Here is a 23621-nt window from a genome sequence, read left to right on the forward strand (position 1 = left end):
AATTGTTTAATTTTGAGGAGTTCCCATTTATCATTTATCTATTTCAGTGCTGTGCTTTGTGTGTATGATCCAGGAAACTACCTGTGGTAGTTAGATTCAGTTGTAAACTTTGCCAGGTGAAGGCACCTAGTTCTGTTGCTGCGGACATGAGCCCATGGTATATGAACCTCATCTGTTGCTGATTACATCTGCAATTGGCTAGGAAACATGCCTGCTGCGATGAATGACATTTATCTTAATTGGCTGGTGCTTAAATGAGAGAGCTCAATGTAGCACAGCCCAAGCAGCTTGGCATACCTCATCTCAGCACTCGCAGCTCAGCCCAGGCCTTTGGAGATGCAGAAAGGAATCACCCTGGGGAAGGTTGTTGGAACCCAGAGGCCTGGAGAGAAGGCCAGCAGAGATTACTCTGAGCCTTCCTACGTAAGAAAGAACCTCAGCTGTAAGTTAGCTGTCTTTCCTCTGAAGAACAAACAAAATAAATCCCCTTTTATTAAAAGCCAATCCATCTCTGTTGTGTTGCATTCCAGCAGCTAGCAAACTAGAACACCGCCTCCTGTTACAAGTTTTTTAAGATATTTCCCTACATTTTCTTCTACAAGTTTTAGGGTCTTAGCTCTAATGTTTAGGTCTTTGATCCATTTTGAGTTAATTTTTGTATAGGGTGTGAGGTATGGATCCTCTTTCATTCTTTTGCATATCAATATCCAGTTCTCCAAGCACCATTTATTGAAGAGGCTACTTTGTCCCAGGTGAGTTGGCTTGACTGCCTTATCAAAGATCAACTGTCCATAGATTAGGGGATCTACATCTGAACACTCTATTCAATTCCATTGGTCAGTATATTTTTATTTATGCCAGTACCATGCTGTTTTGACCACTGTAACTTCATAATATGCTTTAAAGTCAAGTAGTGTGAGACCACCTTCATTTTTCTTTTCAAGATATTTTTAGGTGTTTGGGACACCCTGCGCTTTCAAATAAATTTGGTTATTGTTTTTTCTATTTTTGCAAAGTAAGTTTTTGGGATTTTAATTGGTATTGCATCAAATCTGTAAATCCATTCGAGTAGAATTGACATCTTAACTATTTTTAGTCTTCCAATCCATTAACACAGTATGCCCTTCCATTTATTTAGGTCTTCCCTGATTTCTTTTTAACAATTTCTTGTAGTTTTCTGTGTAAAGGTCTTTTGTATCCTTGGTTAAATTCATTCCTAAATATATTGTTATTTTGGCTGCTATTGTAAATGGACATTTTTCCTTGATTTCCTCCTCAGATTGCTCATTACTAGTGTATAGAAACACTACTGATTTTTGGGTGTTGATCTCATCTTCATTTTTGAAAGATAATTTTGTTGGGTAGAAGATTCTTATTTAACAGGTGTTTTTCTTTCTTTCAGCACTTTGGATATGTCCTCCCTTTGCTTTCTGGCATTCATTATTTCTAATGGGAAGTCAATTGTAACTTTCATTGATGTTCCCTTGTTCATGATGCATTGTTTTTCAAGATTTTCTCATTGTTGAAAACAACAGAACATTTTTTACCCGAGAACGTTTAATATAATATGTCTAGGTGTACATCTCTTTGTGTTTGTGCTTCTTGATGTTTCTTGAGCTTCTTAGATGTCAATTAATGCTTTCCACCATTTGGGGAAGTTTTCATTTATTATTTCTTTGAATATTATTTCTAGTCCTTTCTCTTTCTACTTTCCTTCTGGTACTCATATTATGCCTAAGTTGGTGTGCTTAGTGGTATCCCACATTCCTCTGAGGGGTCAAGTTCACTAATTCTTTCTACTCTTAGTTTAAATCAACTCTTGAACTCCTCTAGTTAATTTATTTTCATTTCAATTATTGTATTTTCAACTCCAGGGTTTCCATTTATTTCTTTTTTTAAATCTCTCACTATTGATATTTCCTATCTAGTGAGATACTTCATCATACCTTTCCTTAGTTCTTCAAGCATGGTTTCCCTTATTTCTTTGAACATATTTATAATGACTCCTTTGACGTTTTTGTCTGTTAAATCCAGTCACAGGCAGTTCACTGCTTTTTTTCCCCAAGTATGGGTCATGTACTTTGCTGTTCCTTTGCATGTATCAATTTTTTGTTGAAAACTAGATGTTTTAGATAACATAACAATTCTAGATACTTATCTCTGAGGGATATACTTTTTATTTTTTCCTTGTTTGTAATAAAATAAACTTGGCTGGACTATTTCAATGAAATCTGTTTCCTCCACTGTGTAAAGCCACTGATGTTACCCCTCAGAGGTCACAGCTTTAGCCGTGCCTACAGTCCTGCTGGGGTGACAGTGGTTCAAACAGGGCTCTTTTTGACTCTTTCTTTCCCTGATATCTTTGTTAAGCTGTTTCCCTTTCCTGGTATCAACATCCATCTGTGAAGTTCCACTAATTGCTGATAAATGTTCTGTTGTTTTCAACAATGACCTGTAGTACATATTGCCCCATAATCTGATCCAATTAAATTCTGGTCCTTTTTTAGAAGTAGTTTGGGGGAACATTCTTTGAAGTTTATTATTACCCCAGGAAGTCTCTTCTTAAGTTGTCTCTCTCCTTAGTTCTCTCTAATAAATACCCCTCTCTTCTGAGATTTTTTGTTTTTTTGTTTTCTTTAATAACCGTTATCCATTCATTCCCCTTTATTTACTGAAGTGGCCCAACATTAGCTTGTTTCTGTCATGTAGTTGCCAGCCTTCTCATAAGTGCTTACCACCAAAGTCTTCATTGTTTTCAGAAGCACCTTTAGGCTTGAATTTCCCCACTTTCTGATCTAAATAAATTTGTTTCCTTTGGTGAGAGCATTTGAGCTCTCTGTTCTTATGGTTACCTCTCACTTGGACAAAATCTCTAAGCCACTGTTCTGGCACTAACATAGGAGCGGTAGCCTGCTTCTCTGAATGACATTCCTGCTCTTTGAGGACAGTGGTTTCAGGATAGTAGCCTCTGGTCTCTAGGCTTGCCTCTTCTAGCATGGAACCTGTGCTTAAAGAGTGAGCTGGAACAAGGGTGAATGGTGCCCCAGTATTGTCAGCCTATCTCATCTGCAGCAGAGCTTCTGTCCTACTAATGGGGCTGGATGGGGCTGAGTTCAGGAAAGGAACCCTGTCCTCTCAGTTACACTTACCTGAAATTTAGCCTTTACTACACATAGATGGGAGTATGAGAAATGTTGGTACCCTGTCCCTCCCTCCCAAGGAGATAACAGAGCCCTTCACTGGGACCTGGGGAGAGAGGGCACCCTGTATTCTTGCCCACACCCACCCTGAGTGAAGCTTCGGTCACACTGAGCTGGTAGATGGGGTTGGGGGATGGAGTAATTTGCAGCTCAAGGGCCACAGACTATCATTCTTCTTACTGAGACTTATTGTCTTGCATAATGATTTATTTTCTGTATGCCATTAGGATGATTTTCAGAAACTTTGAATGTTTTTTATTCTTATGATTTTTACCATTATGGTTTCCCTGTCATGATGCCATTCCAGAAGTAGATTTGGGACATTAAGTTTTGTATGGCATCCCATCAACCTCTGTTATTCTCTAAAGGACCTTTATGACTGTGTGATTTATAGTTTAACAGTATAATGTTTTGGTTCCAAAATGCAGCACTGTCATGCCACAGACCAAATTGAACTCTGCGTGTCAATGAATTATAGTGTCCTCAAATATCAACAATTTTACATGGGAAATTAGAGCCAATATGCATCAATAGGCCCAACCTAATGTTATATAGACAACATTTTGTAGATCACATGTAAAGAAAGGGAGTAAGCATTTCTGGGTCACAGCTGATCTTTGTTGTCATCACATTACTGCTTCTAAACTCAGTATGACAAAGCAGGGATGGGGAAGTTTCCCCTTTTCCTGGTTGAAGATAATCACACAATTAACTCAGACCAGGTCAAACCTAACTTCCTTCTCCAGCAGCCATTCTTTTCCTGGAGTTTCCCTTGCAAAAGCTGAGCTTAACTGAATCATTTGTCTTTAAGATTTCTGCATTGCTCCTGGAACACTCATTTCTCCCCTCCCAATCTCCTTTGACTACTAAGGCTCCACTCTAATACACCCAACAAAAATGTAGGAACAGAGGGCGGTGCAAGGGTAGCTCAGTGGTAGAATTCTCACCTGCCATGTGGAGACCTGGGTTCAATTCCCCAGACCATGTACATCCCCCCTCAAAAAAATGTGGGAACAGACCTTCTACATCTACCATTTGATTCAGCCATAAGTCATATGGTTGCCAGATATATAAAGCTATTGAGAGTTTTTAACAGGCGGGTGTTATATTCAAATTTGTGTTTTGAGAAAAAAAAATCACTCTGGCTATAGCATGAACAGTAATTGGACATGGAGATATATTGGTGATTTACTTGGATTTGAGCTTTGCTCATGGTGTTTAAAGGTTCTATATTGTTCCAAGTTGATCAATGCCTCCTACCATGTCCTACTAATCGTTGTCATTCTTTTTTGGAGCAATCTAGAGTGAAAACCTTCCCTTTCCCATTGAACAGCCCTTTAACCTTCATTTTGCAACTAGCTAAGATGCAGAACAGGCCAGGGCAATATTTTCTCTACTTTTCTTGCTGTTATTAATGGTTTTAGCTAATGCATTTAAATTTTTATTGTCTGTTTAATTTCGTATAGATATATAACTTAGATTGTTTTTTATATATAATCTAAATATTAAAGAAATACTGATCTTTTTTTTGAGTGGGTGTGGTTTCATCTTATTCTGTTAAAAACAATAAAATGTAAAGTAAAAAGAATATACTATACTAAAACATATGCCATATAGTGTGTCTTTATATATTATTTCAAGAACTATTCAAAAATTAAGTTTTAAGATAATCATTTTTATTTTCATTTGGTTTCAGAAAGTGAAATAATGATTGCAAATGACCAGATTGCAGATAGCCAGCCAAATAATTGAAAGTGTTATTGATTTTATTAAAGTGCAACCTCCTGAATTTTAGCAAATCCCCCAAATCATTACAAAAGGCATTCAATGATAAATCAAATAAACAATTTGGTGCTTCATTCATTGGTAAAGTCAAAGGCCTGTAAGCTTCTGAAGAATGTTACCTTGCCAGAAAATCTTTATAAGCATACTTTAAAAAGCGATATCCCAAAGAAAGGCACAGCATTTGGTGGCTAATATATGTAGAGTTGGTAGGGAAAAGTCTGTATGGCTCCCTGTCAAAAGCAAGCCTGCTCCACACAGCAGCACTGCAGAAGCCAGGGAAGAAATCAAAGCTTAAAGGCAGGGACAAAGAGGAGTTTTCCAAGTTCCAGAGTGTCAGAGGGATTTTGCTTTCTATTGTTGACCTTATTTATCTACATCATTTCTTGGTTATTTTAGCCAGCAAAAAATAAAGGTATAGACTTGAATTAAAAGAAATAAAAATATCCATTCTTTGTCCAAAGTACTTTAAGAAAATATTAGATTGAACCATATATAATTATGATTTTTATAAGTCAGAACCAATTGAGTATGGGCAATTTCATGTGGTTCAACCTAATAAAACCTTGCAGTGCACGGTAACATACCATAATATACAGCATATCATCATCATTTAATTTGCCCATTCTGAGTAGATTTGTATACATTTTTCTTTTTCTCTCTTTTTTTTTCTTTTCAGTATTCATATAACAGACAAAGTTTGCTTAGAGCAAATAAATTTACTTTTGTTATTTATCAGAATCACCTGGTGTATACGTTTTTAAAAGTGATTATAAAACTCAAGAGACTTCTTAATACTAAAGAAGAAGCTTCAGAGTACGAATAAACTAAAAGCCTGAGAACAGACCCATATTTTTAACCCTCATCCAGCTTTTCACCGATCTTCTAGGATATAGGGATTTTCCAGAGCCATAACAGAATTACTGAATATGCATTCACACCACAGATCACTTTGATTCCTTGGGAACGAGAAATCTCAGGAAAGATGAAGGTCAGTACAGATAATAATAATAATGACAGTTAACACAAAACTAATTTTCAGTGTAAAGAGGGTCTAATATCACTGAATGAGTTCTAATATATTGTAGGCATTGCAAATTTAGTTGATTACTGAATCCCTTATTGGAACTTGTCAACCTTCTTTTCATTCCAATAGATAGCATTCTGTATTGTTACAAGAGTTCTCTGTGGAGGTTACAGATTTCTAGTCTTCTCCATGTTTCAGGCCAGACTACATACATCCTGCTGCTAGATTAATATAATGAAATCATCAATCCTGTTACTACCTTGCTCAAATCTCTTTCAGGATTCCACATTTCCATTGCCAGCAAAGGATGTAAACAAGCACCCAGTATGATCTGGTAGAAAACTTCTCACCACAAACTCAACATTTCTATGAAGTCTTTTGTTTCATCTTACAAATTCACCAAAATTTACATCCCACTCCATAACACATCTATTTGTCAACATTTACAATATTACATCTATTTATTTTATATAAAAATAGTGTTTAAGTTGGGTATCACTTAAATTATTTCACTTAATTCTTCAGATTTTCCAATAAAATTGATAGGTCAGAATGATGCACTGTGTTTATCCTGGGCTTTCCAGTGCCTCATAAGGTATACATTCCTCTGCTTGAAGAGTCCACGTACACAGACTAGATTTTAGACAGCTGTGATGGCTTGAATCTATGGTGGACTCCAGAAAAGCCATGCCCTTTGATCCTCATTCAGTATTGCTGGGTGAGAGCATTTTGATTGTTTCCTTGAAGATGTGACCCACCCAATTGTGGGTGGTACTTTTGATTAGATGATTTCCATGGAGGTGTGTCTCCACCCATTAAAGGTGGAGTTGCTTGCTGGGATCCTTCAAAAGAGGAAGCATTTTGGAGAGAGTCCCTTTTTGGTAGAGCCACGTGAAAGCCAGCAGACGCTGCCATGTTTGCCATGTGCCCTTTCAGCTGAGAGAGAAACGTTGAATGTCGTTGGCCTTCTTGAACCAAGGTATCTATCCCAGGATGCTTAAATTGGGCATGTCTGTAGACTTGTTTTAATTGGGACATTTTCTTGGCCTTAGAACTGTAAACTAGCAACTTATAAAATTCCCCCTTTTAAAAGCCATTCCGTTTCTGGTGTTTTGCATTCCAGCAGCTAGCGAACTAGAACAACAGCCCTGCTTCATATTGAAGTCTCTCAATTATCTAACCCCAACTCAACCTTCCCATTTTGTTACTTGCTTTTTCCATGCATTAAACCTCTGATTACTCCATTCAGCTATCCGCCAACAATTACTTACTGCATAACCACTATGAACGAGACACTGCCTCCTAAAAATGTCTTGCACCGTGTATCACCAACATATCTTTGCTTATGTCCTTTCTCCCTATATGATATACCTTCTTTCTCATCCATGAAAGTGCCAATCCTTCATGACTTAATTCAAATTCTAGCTTTGGACTCTGAACTCCTATAGCATTTACTTGATACTTGCTATATCATGGTTTATATTTTTGATATTTGTGTGACTAGGTCTTATATATAAACTTTAAAAGTAAGAAGGGATATTCCATGCAGTGGACATGGCATGTGCAAAGGCACAGGTATATGAAGTGGCACCAGAGATTCAAGTAAATATACATTTTTTGGAGTATAGAATTATAGAATATATACTGAGAATGTGAGAAAAATAAGAACCAGATCATGAAGAAATATATAAATCATGCTAAGAAATGTAGATCCCACCCCTCCCCTGTAATTAATGTTAACCCTCAAAATATTCAAACAGGGCATAATGATTCATTATATTATTCATAATCAACTTTGTTATAAATTCTCTAGTTTTTAACATTCTTCATTTTCTTTGATCTAAGTTTTATTTTATATAAATATAAAATTATGATCATATACAGCCTTTTTTGTACAAGTTTTTATTTTCTTACCATAGTATATATCCTTCCGTATTTTTTTTGTCTCCTATAATGTACATATATATAGAGAGAGGTGATTTATTTTCATTGCTTTAAAAATATCACATACACACATACACACACACACCATTTATCTAACTCTACAGTACTTGGTAGAAAGTAGCTTCAATTTTTTTTATTGTGACAACATATATATATAACATAATATTTGCCGTTTTAACCATCTTATGTCCATCATGCAGTGGCAGTACTAAAATTCACATAGTTATGCTACCATCACAACTATTCATTATCGAAACTTTTCCATCACCCAAAACAGAAACTATACCAGTAAGCAATAACTACCCAATTCTTTTTTCCCAACCTTTAGTAATTCTTCCATAAATCTTTCTGTCTCTATGAATTTTCTTATTATAGATATTTCATATAAGTGGCATCATACAATATGTGTCCTTTGGCTTGTTTCACTCAACATAATGTTATCAGGGTTCATCCATGTAATATCATGTATCAGAACTTTATTCCTTTTTATGGCTGAATAATATTCTATAGTATGGACATATCACATTTTGTTTATCCATTTATGTATTGATGGGCACTTTGGTTGTTTCAACCTTTTAGCTATTGTGAATTATGGTGCTATGGACGTTGGGGTACAAGTATCTGTCTGAGTCCCTACTTTGAATTCTATTGTTTATATAGCTAGAAGTAGAATTGTCAGATCACTTGGTAATTCTGGTTTAACTTGTGAGGAAATTTTAAGTGTAGTGAAACTACAATAATCTTTTCCAGACTGAGATATTAATAGGAATTTCATAACAAAATTAATGGGGGAAGATGTACTGGATTGAACTAAATTCAGCAAGCATTCATTGCCTTTATCTAAGAATTTATTGCTCCATGAAACACCATTTGATAAATAGTGCTCTAAGTTATTCCAAAATGTTAGACAGTTTGAATTGTATTCAGTCATATGGGTAAGTCCCCCAGTGGTACTACTCTGAGAAATCAGACCCACTCAGATCCCTACTACCTTATCTCAATGCTTCCACTACACTCCTACCCATATACACTAATCATTCAATCACTAACACCTAAAATTCCAATGATACCGGATTATGAATATTTTTAAAGCATACCCAGTATTTTTTTTTACCTTCATGCTATTGCAAACATTTTCTTTTTCCTCTGCCTATTAAGATCCTGAGTTTCTTTAAATGACATTCTTTTTGAAACTTTTCCCGAGCTCTCCAGTAGTATTTAAACTGTTTTTTTGTTTGTTTGTTTCATTTTCTCATACCACTTTGCATGTATTTCAAAGATAGCACATTTAACATCATGCCTTATGATTCAAACTTTTGCTGCACATGTATTCTGTGCAAAGCAATGTGCCAATTTTAAGTCCTTGCAGTGGAGGAGTTCATAGGCTATCTGGGGAAACAGATATAGAAATATACAATTTAATATTACATACATTTATAAAAGTACACCCTGCTAGTGGTAATAGAAGTAACATGAGAAAATATGGACTAAATGGCTTGAATATAAATCAGCTTATACATGTGAGCTTTTAGCTTCATTTACAAGGTTTAAGTCTAGAACTGAAGTAGAATGGTTTGGTAGTGTTGTACATAACTTCCTCTTCCACTAGCTTTAAGTGCATTTGGGGACCTGGCCTGTGATTATTCATTTTTCTTGTCCTATTGTACCCTCGCACTACTTTGGGTACATAAAATGCACTCAGTAAATGTTTGTTAAAATTGAGTTAACCTCTAGGAGTTGCTCATTCTTTTTAAAAAATTTAGACTCACAGACTGCAATTAAATATTACTTTTGCATATTCAGACTCCTATTTTTTCCCAGTTTAAGATATAATTGCAAGCTAAAAAGACAATCATGCATAATGTACAGGTCTGGATTATTATTTGACCCTTTTTCAGTAGCACTTTAGAAACTGCAGACTTATTCCTGCCTTTGCACAACATATTTATGGAATTGCTTTTGTTCTTTGACACATTATTTTAAATAAACATTATAGTTTCATCTGAATTCTGAAACCAGCTAGATGTCATTGTCATCTAAAACTAAATTTGATGGGTCAAAAGTTATGTATGAACAAATACTATATAATTCCACTAATATGAACTAGCTAGAATATGCAAAAGTAGAATACAGGTTACCAGGGTGGGGGGAGGGAGAATGGGAGTTAATGCACAATGAATGTAGGGTTTCTGTTTGGAGTGGTGAGAAAGTTATGGCTATCAGTGGTGGTGAGGATAGCATAACATGTTATATTAATGTTATTAATCCCACTGAGTGGTATACTTCAGAGTGGTTGAGTTGGAAAAGTTTGTTTTATATGTTTATTCAGTTTAAAAAAAAGAAGAAGAAAAACAAAGAGTCAATGACAGTTAAATTCAATGCATGATCCTGGTCTGGATCAAATAAGAGAGGAGAAAAGGCTCAGAGAACATTACTGGGCCAAAAGAAAAAAAAATGTGTTATAGACTGTAAACTTGATAACACTGTTAAATTTCTTGAACTTGATAACTGTACTTAAGGTGATTAGTTAAGTATATATCCTTGTTCCTAGGAAATGTACATGTAAGTATTATGTAGTCAAGGAACTTGATGTATACAACCTACCCTCAAATGTTTAGAAAATTGATAAAGAAAGAAACCGAAAGAGGTAGAAATAGAGAAAGGGAGGAGAAATAGCACTTATAGCTAAATGTAAAATTGATGGATCTGTGTATCTGGATGGAGGGTATGTTGGTGGTGTCTGTATGGATTTTGTATCATTTTTACAACTACCCTGTAAGTTTGAAATTCTTTCCAAAAAAAAAGTTATGTTTGCCTTTTTAGGTCAAAAACCAAGAAAAGATCTTATGTGATACAAAAAAACAATTCTAAAGGCAATTACAACAGAAAAATTCCAAAAATGTTTTAAACAGGTCCAGCTTTAGAAGCTTGATTTATAGCTTCCTAAGATGACCATTTTGAAGGACAAAACTGATTAAAGATATATTTGTTAAAATGCTAGTCTTTTCATCATCCAGGTTTATAATTCTGGTTTCATAAGAAGAGTTGTTGGTCTTATTAGACTGGAATTTGAACATTTTACTATGTTTTCTTACTAGTAATCAGTCTAATAAATTTTGAATTGGCATTAAACTTTTACCTATGATCCTATTATTATAATTTGTTTTTAATTAGAGCGTACCATCTTTATTTCAGTATTTTTTCTTAAAAATGCATTTTAGCTAAATGCTTTCATTTTTCAAAGAATGTCATAAAAAATGTTTACATTCTTGTTCATGATGATTTTCATTGTTATATTCATTGTTGCCATCAGTAAGGATAATGTAGAGTGAGACCAAAATTCAGCCTCATTATCTGATCCTTAGCATAGAGGATCCTGTTTTGCTTTGTTAATGCTGCTGGAATGCAATAAACCAGAAATGGGTTGTCTTTTTTTGTTTGTTTGTTTGTTTGTTTTGTTATGTGGGTTCACATTTCATTCTTTTCCATGTGAATATCCTGTTATCGCAGCACCATTTTTTTATTTTTTATTTTTTATTTATTGATTGATTTTTTTTTTAGTTCATGGGCCAGGAACCAATCCTGCCATGCAGGTAAGAATTCTACCACTGAACTACCCATGTACCCCTGGGTTGGCTTTTATAAAGGGAATTTATTCAGTTGCAAGTTTACAGTTCTAATGCCATAAAACAAATGTCCCAATTAAGGCATCCAGAGAGAGATAATTTGATTCCAGCAAAGCTAATGGGTCCATGACACCTCTGTCTGTTTGGAATGCACATATTGCATCTGCTGGAGTTTTTGGCTTCTGGTTTCAAATAGCTTCCCCGGGGGCATTTACTTTCTGCATCTCCAAACTTCTTTGTCCCCTTTTGCCTCAGTCTCTTCTGAATTCTCTCCAAAATGTTTCCCTTTTTTAAGAGCTCCAGTAAACTAATCAAGACCCACCTGGAAAGGCCAGAGTCACATCTTCATCTAATCAAAAGGTTCCACCCACAACAGAGTATATCACATCTCCATGAAAACAACCCAGTCAAGGTTTCTGTGCTGGTTTGAAGTATTATGTACACTAGAAAAGCCATGTTTTAATCCTCACCCAATTTTACGGGAGCAACCATTTCTTTTAATCCTGATTCAATTCTATAAACTGGAATCTTTTGATTAGATTATCTTTGTGGAGATGTGACACACCCATTCCAGATGGGTCTTAATTTAACTAATTACCTAATTTAACTAATTTAAAAGAGAAAACATTTTGGAGAAGCAAAGTAAGGAACCCCTAAGGAACAGTGGCTGAAAGGCAGTGTACCTAGAAGTCCATTGATTTTATTGATTTTCTCAAAGAACCAAGTTTTGATTTTATTGATTTTTCCTATTGTTCATTGTTCTTCAATTCATTAATTCTGCTTTAAACTTTGTTACTTCTCTCCTTCTATTTGCTTTGGGGTTAGCTTCCTGTTCTTTCTCAAGTTCCTCCAGGTGAGCAGTTAAGTCCTCAATTTTTGCTCTTTCATCTTGTTTAATATAAGCATTTAGGGCAATAAATTTCCATGTCAACACTGCCTTTGCTGCACTCCATAAGTTCTGATATGGCATGTTCTCATTTTCATTCATCTCCATATAGTTAACCGATTTCCCTAGCAATTTTTTCTTGGCACCCTGGTTGTATAAATGTGCATTGTTTAATCTCCATGTATTTGTGAAAGTTCTGGTTCTTTGGTGGTTATTCATTTCCAACTTTATTCCATTGTGATCAGAGAAAGTGCTGAGAATAATTTCCATCTTTACAAATTTATAAAGACCTGTTTTATGCCCAGCATATGATCTATCTTGTAGAATATTCTGTGAGCACTAGGAAGAATGTATATACTGGTGTTTTGGGTGTAATGATCTCCATATGTCTGTTAGATCTAATTCATTTATCAGATTGTTTAACTTCTCTATTTCCTTGTTGATCCTCTGTTTTTTTTTCTGTCTATAGAGGAGAATAGTGTATTGAAGGCTCTCCTACTCTTATTGTTGAAATGTCTGTTGCTCCCTTCAGTTTTGTCAGTGTTTGCCTCATGTGCTTTGGAGCTCCTTGATTGGAAGTATAAACATCTGTGATTGTCCTTTCTTCTTGGTGAATTGTTCCCTTAATTAATATATAGTGTCCCTCTTTGTCTCTTTTGACTTCTTTACATTTAAAATCTATTTTGTCTGATATTATTAGTATAGCTGTTCCTGCTTTCTTTTGGTTATAGCTTGCATGAACATCTATTTTCCATACTACCACGTTCAGTCTATTTGTATTCTTGGGTCTAAGATAAGTGTCTCGTAGGCAGCATATAGCTGGATTATATTTCTTAATCCATTCTGCCAATATCTATCTTTTAACTGGTGAGTTTAGTCCATTAACATTCAAAGTTATTACTATAAAGGCATTTCTTAAATCTGCCATCTTATACTTTGGATTTTGTCAGATCTATATATTCTTTTCCCTCTTTCTCTTTTTATCCTTTAAGTTACCCTTACAGGTAGTTCACATTCTGTGCCCTCCTCCAGACCTCCCTGCTCCTGTCTTTTATATTCAGCCAACAGAATTCCCTTTAGTATTTCTTGTAGGACCAGTCTCTTGTTGACAGACTCTCTCAGGCTTTGTCTGTGTGTGAAAATTTTAATCTCTCCCTCACTTCTGAAGGACAGTTTGCCTGGGTACAGAATTCTTGGCTGGAAGTCTCTCTTTCAGGATCTTAAATATATCATACCACTCCCTTCTGGCTTCCATGGTGCCTGTCAAATAATCCAAACTGTCTTATGTGGTTTCCCTTGTATGTAGTAAATCACTTTCTCTTGCCACTTTCAGGATTTTCTGCTTCTCTTCAACACTTGACAGACTGATTAGTATGTGTCTTGGAGTAGGCCCATTTGGATTTATTCTATTTGGGGTTCTTTGAGCTTCTTTGATTTGCATATTTAAGTTTTTTATACTGTTTGGGAAGTTTTCCCTGTTACCTCCTCAGCTAATCTTCCTAGGCCTTTGCCCTTCTCTTCTCCTTCTAGGTTACCAATGATTCTTATGTTTGCGCACTTTATGTTATCCATCAGTTCCCTAAGATCCAATTCAAATTTTCCCATCTTTTTTGCACATTTGTAGTCAATTGTCCTGTCCTCTAGCTCACTTATTCTTTCTTCTGACTCTTCAAATGTGTTGTAGGTCTCTAGAATATTTTTTATTTGCTCACAGTATCTTTCTTCTCTGGAATATATGCTATGTTTCTATTTATTCTTTCATATTCTTTATATTCTTCTTGTGTGTCCTTTATGTCAGTAGCCGAGCCATTGAGTTTATTTAGTAGAGTTGTATGATCATCTTTGATTAGTTGTTCCTTTGTCTGTGTTTTATTTTGTTCATTAGGCTGGGCTATATCTGGCTGCATCTTCATATACTCTTTGATTTTCTGTTGACTTTGAGGCCTTTAATTATCCTGATAGGGTTGCTTTGGAAGTTTACTTTCCTCAGTTGTCTAAAGTTTTATATTTGCAGGATGGGTGTGGGACAGGGCATGGAGCAGTGTGCAGCAGCGGGGTGGTATGGCATGGCATAGGGCTAGGCACGGGGTGGGGTTCTATGCTGGTGCCCAGGAGCATGAAATATGGGGTGCAGGGGCCATGGGGCTTTGTCCAGCTTGGGCAGGCCTTGGAGCACAGGAGCAGGATGCAGCGCAGGAAGTGTGGAGGCAGCGCACAGCGGAAGGCAGATCTCAGGGGCTATACATGTGCCCAGGGAGCAGGAGGGCAGGGCCTAGGTATGTGGGGGCAGGTGCACTGGCAGTGCACAGGTGAGTGGGGTACGGGATTTGTGGAAATCAGGGTGTGAGGTTCAGGTCATGGAGGTCAGGGTGTACATGGTGGTGGACAGGGCATGTGTTCATGGTGCTGGAGGACCAGGCACAGGGAATGTGGGGTGCAGGGGTGGGGGGGGTGCACAGGGGCAGGTGAGGGGGTCAGGATGTGCGTATGCATGTGCTTGGGGCGGAGGGGTTGGCAGGACGTGGATGCACATTGCGCACTGGGGCATGACGTTGGTTGTGGGGGGCTGTGGTGGAGATATTGGGTGCCACAGGACAGGGCCCAGGTGTGTCCAGTGGTGGGGGGTGTTGTAGGATATGGGCCTGGGGTACTTGGGGCTGGAAGGGGGTAGGGCTCGAGTGCGGGCTTGCAGAGCATGGGGCACGGGAAGAGATGCCAGCATGCATGGGTGCGTGAGTGTGCGCATTCAAGGAATATGGCTTGTCTTACTTCCTTATCCTATCTCACTGTCTGTTCACTCCTGAGGTCTCCGGGTCTCCGTTTGGAAAGGGGTACATTAGGCTCTTTGCACTAGCTGTATGGTCTCAATTCCTCAGTTTTTTCATCCAGGACTTCCCTATGTAGTGTAGAAGACCCTCTCAGGTCATTTGTATCCCGGAACCACTGTCTCAGTCATTTTTCTGTCACTCCTCTAGCTGTTCCTTGGAGTAGGGATGAAGTCAACTTATCCTATTCTGCCTTCTTTCCAGACTTATTCTCTGCCAATACTTTTAAATTATCTGCCCAATATACACTTGAATGTATGTTGGTATTGCATTAAGCTATATGGAATTGTAAGACCTCGTTCCTAATTCTAGAATTTTTGTGTCTTTCATGTCACTGACAATTTTTGAAAACTCCAGGCTAATTCTTTACAAGATGTCCCTTAATTTCGGTTTCTCTGAATGTTTTTTTATCATTAGGTTAAAGTTAAATGTTGTTGTCAAGAATACTACATTGGTGATATTATGCCATCTCAAGGTATCACATTAAGAATTAGAGGAAATTAGACAAACACATTGTTGCTTGATGGAAGATCTAATTTGAGTTTTCAATTCTCTCTGCTTTAATTTTATGTCAATCGGGTAATCTCTAGGTGGTTGAGTGCTTAAAGTAGACTTGATATCAGTGAATAGTGTTTTACCCAAACCATTTGGCTGTCATTTTAGAATACAAAAAAAAATCACCTTTTGTGAATTGAAGGTTTTGTGAGTTTATTTCTAAAAGCCCAATCAAACCTTGAAGCACTGATAAAATCATGCTTCCACTTTCAATGCTGAAAGGTCAGGTGACAATAATTTTTGCCTTCAGGGCTGAGGTGAGGATGACTTGAAATGTTAACAAGTATAAAATGTGGCGCAGAATAATATTGTCTATTAAGGGTCTCTATTATTGTAATTAACCCCATCCAGGTACTTATTTAGTTATTTTTTAATACACTTTTGTAGCTTTTACTATTATCCTTTATACGTATTACTCTTTATAACAACCCTGTTTAATCTTTATAAAAAACCTATTAGTTAGGTACTGTTCTTATCCTCATTTATAGAAGAGGAAAAGGTTACAAAAAGATAAGTAACTTTCCCGTTAAATAGCAAATAAGTGGTGGTATTTCCTACTGTTTATCTGTAAGGCCCCTATCCTGGCTAAAACATCTGCCATTTCCAGCAATCTGCATTTTAGGGTGATTTTCATTCCTCTGCCCCTCCCTAGACCCATTCTGTGCCTGGGTGCTTGGGTACTCTTTTGCTTTACGGTGCAGGATATGTGTGTGTATATCAGACTGCTTTTAAATGAAGTATTCTAGCTACTTTATTGCTTTCTCCATTTTAATATGCTTTTTCTTTAGTTGTTGCTCATCTTCTTTTTGAGATTTTAAGCCTTGGAATTAAGCATATACACATTTAAGTTTGGTAACTATGTCACTATCTCCTCGAGCCACAGTGTTCTCATCTACAAAATGGAAATACTAACACCTGTGTCATAAGATTGTGCAAGGACTAAATTAGGTGATATTGCAAATTACAAAGATTATATAAAAATGAAGAATTTTAGTTATATTCATGGTACAGGTAAATGAGTTATTATCCTTTCAGTAATATTGTCGTCTCCATTTTTATATAAAATGTTCTGGAGTTTTGTTTTTTTTGTTGTTGTTTGTGGTGGTAGTGATAAAACTTAGAATTTGGTAAACCCTTTTTATATTAATTGGGTTGTAATAGAAAGAGTGGCTTTGAAATTAGGCTGCTTGGGATCAAATCCCAGAGTCTCAGTTGCTCATTATAAAGTGAGACTGTTAATAGCTACCTTGTATCATGCTTGTAGTCCCCGGGGTATCTCCAGCGACTCCTATAATACCTGGCATTTTGTAAATACACAATAAATATTGATGAATAAATATTGAATTAAATAAACTATAGGGAAGGTTAAATGAGATGTGAAGGATCTAGTATAGTGACAGCATGTATACAAAAAATCATTATTTTTTATTAATAATTTTTAAATGATTAAATATTTTTATTTGGAATGTATTAATAAAAATATGAAAATAAATAGCATACTATTTCCTTTAATTATTGATGGCATCCATCATAGTGTTATTAACAGTGGAGAGAAGAGATGAAAAAGTAAGTGATTGAGTCCTAGATTTAAATGATATCTTAAAATTGGCATTTCTGCTAGGTTGCTTCCTACAATGTGGCATTATGAAGTTATAATACCTTAGTCCTCCCTTGTTTTTTGCCAGAGACCTGTTGTTTCAATATTTAGAAATGGAAAGAGTATCAAATAACATTTTAAATGTAATTTTGAAAATCAACCTTAAAAAAATGTGTGTTCCCATATTGTTTCTGTTACAGAGAAAAGAGGTACTCCCTTACAGGGACCCATAAAGGCATAAAACATCTGGAGATTTACTGCCCCCATTACGCTACTGGATCTTACAACACTTATGTTTTCATCAGTTTCTCTCCAGAAGGTAGGAATTGCATTTTCTTCCAATAGATTCTTTATATGACTCTCGTTTTCTTGTCGCTGAACTTAATTTTTATTAAATAGAAAAGCATCTGATTTCTATAGGTTAAAAGACAGATGTCTCCAAACAGTTAAGACTCTTAAATACTTTGCTAAAAAATATCTTTATTAGAATATTAATATATGTTCATCATAAAAAAAGATAATACAGAAAAATGCAATAATCCTACCACCTCAAGATAGCACTTTTTTTATTCTGTTGTATGCCTTTCTGACTTTACTGGTATATGTGTATGTTATATACACTATGTCTATCTATAGAATTATTATAATTATGACTAGAAACAATGATATAAATGCTCATTCACTCACCTGCTTCATTTACTTAGAAATTTATTGTGGCATTTTTCATGTCAATAAATATTATCTACATCACCATTTTGAATGGCTGTGTCATACTCCAGTTTAAGATAGAACAAATTGTAACCACTGTCCTACTATTGAATATTGGGTTGTTTCCAATTTTTCTCTGTGGTAAACATGATTTGAGTGGACATCCTTGTACATAGGTCTTTGTACTTTTTTAGGTCAATTTCCAGAGGAAAGTTGTGCTTTCTAAAGAAAATACTCTCTAAAGAAAATGGTTCCATTGCACATAACATAAGAAAACATTGTCTATGATTCACCGTCGTGGAGAAAATCACAGTAGAGTAGTATACCATGGTCAGGGTAATCAGTTTTATTTGACCATGGAATCCTGTTGTTATTTTTACAATAGCATCTATTACGACCTCCCCCTGAACACTTTGGAAAATTCTGACATGGTAATTCTTAGAAATGAAATTGTTGGATGAAAGTGTAAATATATTGAAAGGCTACATGAATTTGCACTGCCACAAATAGGGTGTGAGTATATGTGTGACTTTCCCTATAGTTTTGTCAACACTTATATTGCCTGTTTTTATTTTTAAATAAATCAGACATGAGAAAAATTTGTGGCATTTTAATTTTCATATATTTGATTACTAGTGAGATCATTATCTTTTCATATTTTCATTTTATCTTTCTATTTCTTGTGTGAATATCCTGTTCGTGCCTCATGCCAAATTCTTCTTGTGGTCTTTGATTTTTCCTTGATTCAGAAGAATCAGGAAGCATATTAAGAATATTAACTCTGTAAATTTTATGTTGCAACTATGTATTCCTATTCTGTCTTTCTTAGGTATTTTGTTTATGATATTTTGTTTCTGTTGTGACTGCTTTATTTTTGCCGTATAAAGTTAATATTTTTATGAGGTTTAATCTATTTTCTTCTCCATGGCTTTTGATTTTGTTGTCTGTCTACACATTGGCTATATGTTTATGGAAAGTTTCAAACATAAAGAAGTGACAAATAGTATAATAAACCTCAAGTATCTCAATCTGCCTTTAACAAACTGCCTTTAAGGATCTCATTTATATTCCTGTATTATTTTGAAACAAATCCCAGACATTTTATCTTTCATTGGTTAATATTTCAGTATATACATTTACTCTAAAGGTAATTTTGTCTAACCTGGATTTTGCATCTAACATAATTATCTTGCAAAAATCATTGATTTCTTCTACACCATGCTTATATTGTTACATCAGTTTAGCTAAGATTTAGTGCTACCAAATTTACAGTTTTAAAATAGCCTCTATAAGAATATAATTATATAAATATTTGTGACAAAAAAAGAGTCATGCATATCTCTCATGGATTAAAAGCATAGTCAACTATACATTTACATGACCCATATGTTTTTTTAAACTCTTATTAGAAAGCCTCAGTTTCCTTTTTTTTAGCTAGTTATATCTTATTAAAGGCTATAACTCCATTATATAAATCTCATTTTTCTATCCTCAAACTGTGTTATATCAGCAGATGTGGTTCTTCTTCAAAGTGGAAGGATAGAGAAAGAAAGTTACATAAAGTAGTCTCTTCTAGAAATAGAGGTGGAAATATGTATAAAAAAAGCAGAACAGGAAAATAAGTCTGAGTTTATCATGTAATGTTTTCTATTTAAGAGAAAACTTTAATTTAACATATACTCAAATCATTTCATTTTGTCAATGAGAAAACAAAAGAGAGCTTAATTCATTTTGTCCAGGGTAGCACAAATATTTCTTTTCATCACTGTCAGAAGACACTGGAATAGTAAATAAAAGGTTCTAAAAAGTTATCATAATTATTAACAATAACAATTATTGAGGCTTGCTGTGGTACTCTCTACCAAATACTTGGTTTGTCTCATTTAATCCCCATCTATCCCTTTGAGGTAAGAACTATAATTATCCTCTTTTGAAACTTTAACCCACATCGTCCACACTCTTAATTGCTGCTCTTGAGAGAGGAAACTCTTAAGTGTGACCATGAGTAAAATATTGTATTTCATTATCAACCGAAGCAGTGGTCAATGTTAGAAATAAAACAAGTGTGGAAAGTTTTAACAGGATAGATGTCAAGAGGAAATAATATATTTTAATCCTAAGTAAGAAAAAGTGAAAGTTCTAATTAAAGAAATTTGTGCCACGATTTCACTCTAGTTTATCCCCTGGTTTTCAGAGACCATTACATCCCTAAATTCTATTTTTTGCATTTATAAAAATATTTTGGTTTTTCAAATAAAAGATGACTTGGAAGAACTGTATAACTATAAAATTCTAAATGTACTGAACTGCTTTTCATAGTCCTTTTAAGGATTTTATATTCCAGTTGCCCTGTGATCCTTCAGCATTTTTGTTATTAGAATATCTTTTTTTAGGGCGGGCCATGGTGGCTCAGCAGGCAAGAATGCTCGCCTGCCATGCCAGAGGACCCGGGTTCGATTCCTGGTGCCTGCCCATGTAAAAAAAAAAAAGAAAGAATATCTTTTTTATAAATTAGTAAAGAAAGCAACACTCAGAACATATTGGTGCTCTTGATTTTAATACTTGCTGCAGTTGGTATCTAAAGGTACTTGTGAATTAAGCAAAAAATGAAATCATAAAAGCAGCAGAAAGAATTTTCAAAAAGGAATTTGCAAGTTATTTAGTTTTAAATAACAATCACAATTTTAGCTTCAGGCTTTTCTGGGGAACTTTGAATAATGGTCAGGTGAGATTACAGACCTCAGGCAAAACCTCGGGACATTAGTGCTCCCAGGCAGTCATTCATCCCTGAAAAGTAGTCCTTATATTTTGCGGTATTGTTTGAAGTACAAGAGGGAATTAAACTTGAATCTGTCACTTTTCCCAAAAGTCATCTCAGAGATCTGAAGCTTTAATGGTAAGATAAATATTTACCAAAATGAATTGGCAGGCTTTTCATTTATTGTTGTTGAGTGTTACTTATACTTACTGGTTGGGCTATATATTTTTATTTATTTACAGAAGAAACTATGTATTTAAAAATATCATAAACCTAAGAAAGTTATATCACTACTCAAAATTGTGTTCAACTATTGAGCATCTATTCAAAGGATGTGAGGTAAGAATTTTTTTTTAAATATAATAAATTCCACCTCTCACTTTTATTAGATTTTCATGGAAATTTTTGTTGGAGGGAATTCTGATTTACTGTTCTTTGCTTAAAATATTCTTCTAGCCTGATCTTATCATGTAAAATTATGAACTAGTTAGTATGGGTATTTTGAAAACCCTGAAATCTTGTATTCGTGGTTAATTATATATTTTCAGTTATCAAAACCGTAGTTTCCTTCTGTTTTTCTAGCTACTTTCTCTAAGTAACTCTTCAGTGAAAATTTTGTGAGTTAGGTTGTAAAAATGACCCCCTACACACATTTTTTTAAACATACTTACATAATACTGAATGGGAGAGAATTAACAAAACATTTTCTTAACTCACCCAGTTCATGGAATAATGATGGTGATAATAGTAATAAAAATAGTAATATAGTATAATCATGTAATAATATGAATAACCAGGATTTTAGTGGGGTTTACTGTATACCAGACATTATTCTAACTCATTTTTTCCTTACCACATCTCTAATATTATCTTGTTTTGCAATTGGACTGAAAATATAGCCCACTTATAGAAATCTCAGATTTAGGGCAATGCTTTTCATCAGCTAAGACCATGTTTCTTAACCCTTTTTTGAAACCAATACTCCTGTTTCCTTTGATAAAACATAAAATCTCATGATTTCTATGTCTATAGAAATAATTTAGAAAAAATTAAATATGACTGAAAAACTAACCACATCCATGAGACAGAGCATTGATGCTTTTAAACTACCTTCTTTTCTCCTGTTCCTAGTTGAGGCTTGCTAGTCTGAAGTAATATTAGATCAGTTCATTCAACAAATAATTATTAAGGGCCTACTGTGTGTCAGACATTGTTCTGGGTGCCGTTATATAAACAGAAAACAAAAACGTTCAGAACTAGGAAAGCTGGGTAACTTTCTGCTGACCTTTCAGTTAAGACTTACTGAAACTCCTATGCAAGTACAAGGACAAAACCCATTATAAAGCCAAATAGACTTGACCACAGTTTTGTAATGTCTGTACCAGTATTGCCTTCTGTTAGTGCAAATAAGAACAATTGAGTTTATTTAGAACTTTGTGAAAGAACATGTCAAACAAGGTTTCTCATAAAGGTTGAAATTAAAAATGTGAACAAAGACAAAGTTTTACAAAAGGAAGCTGAGTTCATGGTATTAATATCAAACAAGGTTGAGTCTAAGGTTTAAAGGAGCAACCAAAACAAAAGATGGCATTTTTTAAGGACAAAGGGTACATTCTACAATTAGGCTAAAACTTCAATGATATGAAAGCAAAAAAGTACATAGTATCAAAATGATCAAGCATGAGCTTTCAACAGACACTGACAACCATAGCTCTTGGTCATCCATGGATGACCGAGAATATTTAAAAAAAAAAAATTTAGGTGATCTGTATTATTTCATAAGGCTGATTTGGAAGTTTTTCTATCACATGCCATACACTGATAATGAAGAATCTATCTTATTTTAATATGTCTATGGATATTTTACAATAATCAACTATATATTAAGTCACACAGAAAATTTTATGAAAATTTGAAATTTACTAATAGTGCAGACCACTTTATAAACCCCAATACAATAAAACCAGATATAAACCAACAAATAAGAAGGGGAAAAATACCTTACCAACAGCCTGGGGAGAAAAAGAATTTTTATGTCAAAGAAAAAGTTTAACATGGGTTGTTAGCAGAAAATAAACGAATGCATTAGTGAAGGACAAGGAAAATAAACAGATTAGAATCAATCAAGGAAGTTAGAAAAAAAGAACAAAACTTCCTACAAAATTAGAAGGAAGAGAATAATAAACAATTTACTGAATTAGAAAACAAAACAAAAAAGTAGAACTGATAAATTTAAGTGCTGATCTCTTTGAGGGGTATAATGAGAGAGTGAAATGAATAAACTACTGAGTGAACTAATCAGGGAAAAAGCAGAAAAAGACACTGTTAGAAATAAGGAAGGGAAATGATGACTTAACCTTGAGGAGAGTAAAAGACTTAAGGGAGTACCTTGTAAAATTTGGTACAATTAAATTTGAAAATCTTAATGAAATAGATTATTTTCTAGAAAAATAGTCATACCAAAATAAACATAATTTCAGAAATCTTAAAAAAAACAGTAAGCAGAAATGTAACTAGAAATATTATCAACTAATTCCCCACCAAAAACCCACCATATACAAAGAGTTTCCTAAAGAAACTTTTCCAAATAAAATACTAAGTAATTCTACTTTCATGTAAATTTTTTTAACTTTTTTGTTGTATAGTATAACATATATACAAAGCAAAGAAATAAAAAGCAATAGTTTCCAAAGCACTCTTCAGCAAGTAATTA

General features: G+C 34.8%; 1 protein-coding gene across 15 annotated transcripts in view; it reads left to right on the top strand.

The window, feature by feature from the left end:
* Positions 1–23621, top strand: part of MBD5 (methyl-CpG binding domain protein 5) — a 524034-nt gene that overhangs the window by 366514 nt on the left and 133899 nt on the right. For 14 of the 15 annotated variants that reach the window (XM_077153719.1, XM_077153722.1, XM_077153715.1 and 11 more), the window contains one exon: positions 17643–17761. The gene's annotated coding sequence lies outside the window, so the exon portion shown is untranslated. Of the gene's footprint in view, positions 1–17642; positions 17762–21150; positions 21248–23621 lie in introns of all 15 variants that reach the window. The other variant, XM_077153712.1, reaches the window with a different exon arrangement.

Source organism: Tamandua tetradactyla, chromosome 3, assembly GCF_023851605.1.
Source record: "Tamandua tetradactyla isolate mTamTet1 chromosome 3, mTamTet1.pri, whole genome shotgun sequence".
NCBI classification, from domain to species: domain Eukaryota; kingdom Metazoa; phylum Chordata; class Mammalia; order Pilosa; family Myrmecophagidae; genus Tamandua; species Tamandua tetradactyla.